The sequence below is a fragment of the Lepus europaeus genome, chromosome 6 (assembly GCF_033115175.1).
Source record: "Lepus europaeus isolate LE1 chromosome 6, mLepTim1.pri, whole genome shotgun sequence".
Taxonomy (NCBI): domain Eukaryota; kingdom Metazoa; phylum Chordata; class Mammalia; order Lagomorpha; family Leporidae; genus Lepus; species Lepus europaeus.
This window is the reverse complement of record NC_084832.1, coordinates 45,054,567-45,064,132: the sequence shown is the minus strand read 5'-3', so window position 1 is coordinate 45,064,132 and position 9,566 is coordinate 45,054,567. Positions and strand designations below refer to the sequence as shown.

The following is a 9,566-nucleotide window of genomic DNA, read 5'->3' as shown; positions in this document are numbered from 1 at the left end:
GCCACAGCAGAGAGCTGGCCTGGAAGAGGGGCAACCGGGACAGAATCTGGAGCCCTGACCAGGACTAGAACCCGGTGTGCTGGCGCCGCAGGCAGAGGATTAACCTATTGAGCTCTGGCACCAGCCTAAACATTTAATTTAGTGTTTAGAAGGCTTACTGTGTTTTGATGGAGTAATATATCAACTATATTTCTTTTTTTCCTATTTTTTCCTGAGTGAAGTGTTTCTTATTCCCCCATCTTTATTAAGGTAGAATAAAAACTGTATATATTGAAGATATATAATATGATGTTTCAATGTGTATACAGAAGACAAACTGATTACCAAAATGAAGTTACCAATCAATTCATCTAATAGCCATTGTGTGCGCACGCATGTATGGCTTGAACACAAGATTTATTCTGATAGCAAATTTCAAACATATAACACAATATAATTAACTGAAAACATATGCTAAACATTAGCCCTTCCCAGATTATCCATCTATTATTCTTTGACAGATATCTTCCTTCTCTCAGATGCAGCCCATGGTAACCACCATTCTATTCTTGTTGCTATGCTTCTCATGTAATAGTAGCTTCCAGGTGAGGATTGTAGCATTTGTTTGCCTAAGCCTGGTTTATGTCACGCAACATAATACTCTTCAGTTTCATATCTGTTGCCACAAATGACCACATTTCTTTCTTTTTAAGGCTGAAATAAGGTAGAAATATTTACTACACGTTCTTTATCATTTCATTTGTTGTATAATATTTTGCTTATTTTTATAACTTCACTATACAAAAAGTGTGGCAATGAACATTGGAGTGCACATATATCTGTGTAATTTTATTCTCTCTAAACTTTTTCCCAGAGATAGGGTTACTGGATCCTGTCACAAAGGTGTTTTTACTTTTTGAGGAAATTTTACCCTGTTTTCCATATGCATATGGCTAAGTCAATTTACAGCCTCATCAACAATGAAAAGTATCCCTTTTAATCCACAACCCATTTTTTTGTGTTTGCTAATGGTCATTCCAACAGGTGTAAAATGGTGTCTCATTTTCATTTTTATTCGTTTTTATTCCTACTTATCTGATTTTATACACACACACACACATATATATATATATGTGTGTATATATATATATATATATATATATATACACACCCCTGGCCACTTGTATGTTTTTTTTTTTTGAAAAAATTTAATTCATGTATTTGCCCATTTTAAAATTCTACTATGTGTTCTTTTGTTTATAAGCTGCATGAGTTCTTTGCATATTTTGTATATTAGCTTCTACCAGACACACTGTTTGTAAGTAATTTCCATCTGTAGGTCACTTTCTCCTTTCATTGATTGCTTCCTTTGTAATGCTAAAGCCTTTTAGTTTGATTCACTCCTTTTTTTCATTATTCTTTTCATTTTTAATTGGTTTTAAGAAATTCAATTTGATTTGTAGATACAATTCTAAGAACATAATGATATTCCCTTCCTCCCTCCCTCCCCTGCTCTCCACCTCTCTCTCCTACCCTCTTTCCTTCTCCCTTTCTTAAGTTTTTGTGGCAGCACATTTTAAAATTTCATTGCAGTGATAAGGCTTAATACTTAAGAATGTAACACGTTTAAGTTTTGACTTTTTTCACAATGAAATTGTTTATTATACAACCATTAAAACGTCATTGAAAAGCTCGATTTTGCAATAACTGAAACCACGACAGAATTAAGAACACTCGCCCCACACCTAGCTCCATCCCCACCCCTTCACTGCACAATGGGAACTGGAGCCTTGGGTCGGAAGCTCCAGGCAGGAGTCTATCTGCAGGCAATGCGGTTCCTGTTCCAGGTTCCCGCACAGCACAAGCGCGTGGTCTGGGTCACGGGTTCCGGACAGGCGCTAGCCTTAAATGAAGCGCCTGCAGGCCCACACGGAAACTTGCAGGCCCTTGGCCCACGCTCTGGCTCGATTTCGGCGGATCCGTAGCTGGAAAGATGCTGACAGGATCAGGAGCATCTCAGGGGTCTGTGGGAAGGGTCGTCCATAAATGAAGATCAGGACTCCACCCAGCTGGTCCATTTCGATATTGAATAAGGTGATGCAGGTACTCTGGAAGGCCGCCAGCATCTCGCCGCTCACGCTTTCTCGCCTGTGGCAAACTGCGACCTTGGGCACAGGCTGCTGGCGGGACTGGTGTGGACTTAAGGTTTGACTTTTGTAGTCTGTGCTATTGGTATCACACTGAAATAATTTCTAATACCAATATCAAGGAGATTTGCTCATTATTTTTTAGCAGTTTAAAATTTTGTATGCGCTGACATCTTGTGATATGTTGGTCATATTTAGCCCTTGCTTATATTCCTATGGAACCGTGGTCTTCCTAGTTTTTACTTCTTGAATATTATAGTTAGTGGTGAATTAAGCCTGTGATTATAGAGTGGATTAAAACTATGTCTTTGCAAAAATTAATTGCAAAGAAAAGAATGGAGGGAAGAATGGGAATTAAGGGAAGGAGGGATGAGGGAGAGGAGTGTTGTTATCTCTTTATAATTGTACCTATAAAATACATGAAATCTTTTTAGAGCAATAAAATAAATAATAAAAAATAAAAATTTCAAGTCTGTAATACATTTTCTGTTGACTTTTGTATGTGGTTTAAAATGAGTTTCCAATGTGATTCTTCTTAAGTGGTTATTGGTTTCTGATCCATTTATTAAAATTGGTACCTTTATCTCTTGTGTGCTCTTGTTGTATTTACCAATGACTAGTTAACTGAGTAGGTTATTTCAGAGTTCTTTATTCTGGTCCACTGATTTCTTTAGCTGTTTTATATTCGTGCCATGTGGGTTGGCTGAGAATAACTTGGCAGAATAATTTGAGATCAGGAATTAGAATGCCTCTATTTTTATTCTTTTTTTTTTCTAAAGAGTTATTTGTTATTGTAACTAGATAGCTGTTGTGTTTTAATCTCTAAAGGAACAGGACTGAAACTGTAAATACTTTGTAAACATAAGAGTTTGTACTTGAATGGTAGGATTTTAAAAAGGCCCTGATATCTTGCCAAACAAAAGGCATAATAAATGACCTTTTTATAAAAAAAATTTAAAAAAAGACTTATTTGGCTACTTGAGATTTTTGTGGTTCCAAATAGGTTTGGGATTTTTATAAAATTTTGTGGAAAATGTCATGGGGATTTTTATATTGATCACACTGAATCTGTAGATTTCTTTGGGTAGTACAACATATGGATTTTAGTGTACAAATATCTCATCTCTTCTGTTAAATGTACACTTAAACACTTTATTGATTCTGATACTATTGTAAATGGAATTAGTTTCTTAATTCCTCTTTTAGGTAATTCATTTTCAATGTTTAGAAATTGAGTTTCATGTGTTGATTTTCATACCTAGAAACTTCACTGAATTATTTTTTAGTTCTGAATAACCCTTTGTATTATTGATGAGGTCTTTGGAGTTTTTATGTGTCAAATCAAGTCATCTGCAAACAGATATTTTACTTCTTCATTTCCTATTTATATGTCCCTCTTTGTTTTGTCCAACTTATCTCACAAGTTTTTTTAGTCTATGTCAAATAGAAATGGTGAGAAATGGTGAGAGTAGGCATCCATATTAGTGATCCTAGAGGGAAACCCTTCAGATATTCACCATGAGTATGATGTTAGCTATGAGCTTGCCAAAAACACTCCATTGTGGTGAGGTACATTATTTTTATAATTAATTTTTCTGAAGTGAGGAGATGATCATAAAGTTTTTCCCTTTCATTCTACTAATGATGTATATCACATTTATTGATTTGTATATGCTAAACCATCTTCGTATCCTAGGATAAATCTCAATCTTTTAGTCATTCTTTTAAGTGCTATTGAATACAAGTGATGGTATTTTGTTGAAGGTTTTTTCATCTACGTTCATCAGGCATATTGGTCTATAATTTTTTCCTTGAGCCATCCTAGTCTGATGTTGGTATCAGTGTAGTGATGGCCTCATAAAATGAGTTTAGAAGTATTCCCTCTTCCACTATTTGTAAGACTTTAACAAATATCAGTATTTGTTCTTTGTAAAATAATTTGTATAATTCACTATTGTAGTCATCCAGGATAGGGCTTTTCTTTGTCAGGGATTTTTTGGTTAACACTGATTTAATCAATTTACTCATGATGGGTCTGAGAAGATTTTCTTTCTTCCACATTGAATTTTGGTGGATTTATAGATGTCTAGGAATTAAATAATTTCAACTAGGTATCTCCTTTGTTCTTAGAGGTCTATCTAGAAGTTTGTCAATTTTACTCATATATTCAAGAAAACTATGTGAACTTACCCTGATTTTTTTTTTTTTTTGCTTTAAAGTCTATTAAATTTAGTTAAGGTTTGATTATGGATATTTTTTGCCTTCTGCTAACCTTGGGCTTAATTTTTTTTCAGTTACTGTTGTTTCTTTAGTGTAAATTTAGACAGTTTTTTTAAGGTCGTTCTGTTTCTTTTTTTTTTTTTTTTTGTAACTTTTATTTAATCAATATAAGTTTCCAGTGTACAGCTTATGGATTACAATGGCTTCCCCCTCCCATAACTTCCCTCCCACCCGCAACCCTCCCCTCTCCCGCTCCCTCTCCCCTTCCATTTGCATCAAGATTCATTTTCAATTCTCTTTATATACAGAAGATCAATTTAGTATAAATATTTCAACAGTTTGCACCCATATAGAAACACAAAGTGAAATATACTGTTTGAGTACTAGTTATAGCATTAACTCAAAATGTACAGCACATTAAGGACAGAGATCCCACATGAGGAGCAAGTGCACAGTGGCTCCTGTTGTTGACCCAACAAATTGACAGTCTAGTTTATGGCGCCAGTAACCACCCTAGGCTGTCATCATGAGTTGCCAAGGCTATGGAAGCCTTCCAAGTTTGCCGACTCTGATCATATTTTGGGCCCAACTGTAAAAATCGAAGGACCTATGTCTCTCATCTTATAGAGACACCAACTAATCAGGCTATTTGGATTATATTAGAAGTACTGTCAAGATGTGATGTGGTACCAAACTTTTAAGTTTCTATAATGGAAAATGCTATTGATACAAATGTTTGAGAATTAAAAAGTCTAATGATGTGTTACTAGACATGATAGTTATATTAATGAGAAAGTCCCAGAGGCCTAAAGGGTTAAATAATTGTAAAATCCTACAGGTACTTTAAAAAATACTGTGAAGTAAGCAAATGCCTCTTGTTGGTTGATGAGTTTATAATTTTAAACATGGCGACTTAGTCTTTTGTCATCCACAGTTATATATGATTTGCTGCTCATAAAACTAAAGCGTTGTTGGTTCTGTGTTTAGCTGTCCTCCTATAGGTTCCTATGGACTTTTTCCAGCCACTTCTATTGTATTCAGTACTTTGGGATGGCTCTGTAAACAGATGAAGCCAATAATGTATTAATAGTACCAACTGAGAGAAAGTATGGTTAACTGAGGTTACTAAAAAGAAAAAGCAATTCAAATCAATTGGCAATCTACAAAAAGAGTTAAAGATTTTAAAAGCTATTATTAAAATTGCTATATTGGTCTACTATGCTATGTTATATGTGTGTACATATTGTATGTCCACATGGGGAAATTTTATTAAGAGTTTTATTTTAAATGGCTTATGGATAAGATTGTCCATAAATTTAAGCTGCTAAAATCAATCAAAGATACATTTTAATTTGTGTGACCTGAATCTGTGTATCATATGTTTTATACTTGTTGGTAGAAAGAAACTAAAAACATTTTATATGGTTGTGCTTAAGTTTACTGGTTAAACAAACTACACCATGTTAGATATTTAAGAGGTGTTTTCAAATACATATTTCTTAAAATTTATAGAAGGCATTGGACCTTCTGGTAAATGTTTTCTTAAGTTGTTATCTAATGGTTGAAACTGTTTCTTAATATAGATTTTCCTCTCTGTCTCTCCCTCTCTCTGTCTGTAACTATACTTCTCAAATAAATAAATTAAATCTTTAATAAAAAATAAAAAGACCCTCCCAACAAATAAATGTCCAGGACTGGATGGTTTTACTGCAGAATCAACCACTTTTAAAAAAAGAAGTAATTCCAATTCTTGATAAACTAGTCAAATGCATTGAAAGGGAAGGAATCTTTCTAAATTCATTCTATAAGGCCAGTATCACCTTCATTCCAAAACCAGAAAAAAAGATACAACAAAGAAAGTGAACTATAGACCAATGTCACTAATGAACACAGATGCAAAAATAGTCCATAAAATACTAGCTAATTGGATTCAACAACACATCAGAAAGATAATTCACCTGGACAAGTGAGATTTATCCCTGTACATAAGGATGGTTCTGCATATGCAAACCAATATAGGTGATATATCACTAACAAATTGAAGACTAAAAATGATATGATTTTCTCAATAGATGCAGAGAAAGCATTTGATAAAATACAACATCCTTTCATGATAAAAATCTTAAGCAAAATGTGTATAGAGGGAACATTCCTTGACACAATCAAGGCAAAATACAACAAACCCAAGGTCAGCATCATATTGAACAGGGAAAAAAGTTGCAAACATTTCCACTAAGATCCAGAACCAGCTAAAGATGCCCACTTTCATCATTGCTATTCACTACAGTCCAGGAGTTTTTAGTCAGAATAATCAAGAAAATTAAATCAATGGGATACAAATTGGAAAGGAGAAGGACAGATTATTCCTGTTTGCAAATGACATAATTGTATATATTTGGGAACAAAAAAACTACAATAAAAGACCATTGGAATTCATAAGAGAGTTTTCTAAAGCTGTAGTGTATAAAATTGACACACAAAAATCAATAGCTTTTGTATACTGACAATGCCATGGCTGAGAAAAAACAAAACAAAACAAAACAAAAACTTACAATATTAGTCCCATACACAATAATTACAATTTAGATACCTTGGGATAAATGTAATCAATGGTTGATACATTTCCATTATTTTATAAGAATAATAGAATGAGGGCTGGAGCCGCAGCTCACTAGGCTAATCCTCCGCCTTGCGGCGCCGGCACACTGGGTTCTAGTCCTGGTCGGGGCACCGATCCTGTCCCGGTTGCCCCTCTTCCAGGCCAGCTCTCTGCTGTGGCCAGGGAGTGCAGTGGAGGATGGCCCAAGTGCTTGGGCCCTGCACCCCATGGGAAACCAGGAGAAGCACCTGGCTCCTGCCATCGGATCCGCGCGGTGTGCCGGCCGCAGCGCACCTACCGCGGCGGCCATTGGAGGGTGAACCAATGGCAAAAGGAAGACCTTTCTCTCTGTTTCTCTCTCACTGTCCACTCTGCCTGTCAAAAAAAAAGAAAAAGAAATAAGACACAATAAATCTATTCAAAATAGCGAGTTTCTTATGTAATAAAACTGGTAAACACAACCACAGAATGACTGATTACCCGGTCAAGGCAAGTGTGTGCTGCAGAGGTTAAGTTGCTGCTTGGAATGACCACATTCCATATAGAGTGTCTGGTTTGTGTCATGATCTGTTTTTGACTGAGCTTCCTGCTAATGAATATCTTGGGAGGCAGTATATGATGGCTGTACTTGGGCCCTTTCTGTCCACCCAAGAGAGTAGATTGAATTCCAGCCCTGGGTCAGTCCTGGCTGTTTTTGGCATTTGGATAGTGAACCAGCAGATTAAAGATCTCTCTCTGTCAGTAGCTTGTGACCTTTCTCTCTCTCTCTTTTTCTGCCTTTAAATAAAGTTAAATAAATTTAAAAAAATTGAAAAGGACATAGGTGTCTGTCATCAGAAAAAACATTAATTATAGCTGCTATCGACATTTAAATGTAATAATTAAAATCTATATGGTAATATACCAATATTTACAGGCTATAGAAAAATTCCAAGAAATATTATTTGTTGTCAAATTAAATTGAAAAGACTAGTAAGCTAAGATGGCAGTATTGTGACACTGGCATCCCATATCGGAGTGCTGGTTTTAGTTCCAGATACTCTGCTTCCAATCCAGGTTCCTGTTGATTCAACTGGGCAAGCAGAAGAAGATAGTCCAGGTACTTGGGCTCCTGTGACCCATATGGGGAACTAGGACACAATTCCTGGCTTTGAGATTTGGTCTGATCCATACCTGGCTCTTGTGGGTATTTGGGGAGTAAACAAGAGGACAGAGGGTCTCTTCATCTCTTTTTGTCTCTCTTTCTCTCAGTCACTCTCCTTTTGAGAGAAAATTAAAAAAAAAAAAAAGAGAGAAAGAAAGAAAATCTTAAAACCAGAATATCAAAATCTACTAAAGACAGTAGTACTAAACTAATTAATAAGTCAATTTCAGAAAAGAAAATTGATGCACACAGCTTTAAATACTAACATGTCATGCCCAACTATATGAGAAACTTGGTTTATTTTCACATAATGAAAGTGAGAGACAGGTTTTGGGTACAACAGTTCAGATACCCCTTGGGACACCCATATTCTAGATTGGAACACCTGGGTTCAGATTCTAGCTCTGCTCCTACAATCAGTTTTGTGCTAATGTATACCTTGGAAAGCAATAGGTGATTGCTGAACTAGTCGGGTCTCTACCACCCATGTGGGAGACTCGAACTGTGTCTTCAAACCTGAACACCATGCCTTCAATAAAGTTGCAGAGTTCTGATGGAGAGATTTTTGAAGTTGATGTAGAAATTGCCAAACAGTCTGACTATCAAGACCATGTTGGAAGATTTGGGAATGGATGATGAAGGAGATGATGACCCGGTTCCTCTACCAAATGTTAATTCAGCAGTATAAAAAAAGGTCACTCAGTGGTGCATCCACCACAAGGATGTCCCTCCTTCTCCTGAAGACGATGAGAACAAAGAAAAGTGAATGGACGATATCCCTGTTTGGGACCAGGAATTCCTGAAAGTTGACCAAGGAACACTTTCTGAGCTTATTCTGGCTGCAAACTACTTAGACATCAGAGGTTTGCTGGATGTTACGTGCAAGACTGCTGCCAATATGATCAAGGGGAAGACTCCTGAGGAGATTCGCAAGACCTTCAACATTAAGAATGACTTCACTGAAGAAGCAGCAGCCCAGGTATGAAAAGAGAACCAGTGGTATGAAGAGAAGTGAAACGTTGTGCCTGACACTGTAACACTGTAAGGATTGTTCCAAATACTAGTTGCACTGCTCTGTTTATAATTGTTAGTATTAGGCAAACAGTAGACAAATGCAGCAGCAAATCATTTGTTTTAGCAGAATATTGTCCTCACTGCATGTGTAGTTTGAGTATATATTCCAAACCCAAGTTTCTTCTAGTATGATTGAAAGTTCCTGTTTACTTTGCTCTGAATAAAACTGAACTGTGGGTTCTCAATAGAAAGTGGCATTTTGGGCTTCCTCTCTTCTCGCAGAGTGATTTCTACCTAGTTTATTGCCCAGTTAAATTGAGTGATCTTTTAAAATTTGGCATTGTAAATAAAACAACTTCCAAAAAGTTTTCTGAAAAAAAAAAAACTTTTTAAAATCAGTTTTCTTTAGTCTTGAGTTTAGCATCCCTTGTACATTGGGCTTCACAGCAATTAATATGATGAA

General features: G+C 36.0%; 1 pseudogene; it reads left to right on the top strand.

Annotated features, from left to right (window-relative positions):
- Positions 1 to 8,614: 8,614 nt before the first annotated feature.
- LOC133762306 (S-phase kinase-associated protein 1-like) lies at positions 8,615 to 9,074 on the top strand (annotated as a pseudogene).
- The last annotated feature ends 492 nt before the right edge of the window (positions 9,075 to 9,566 follow it).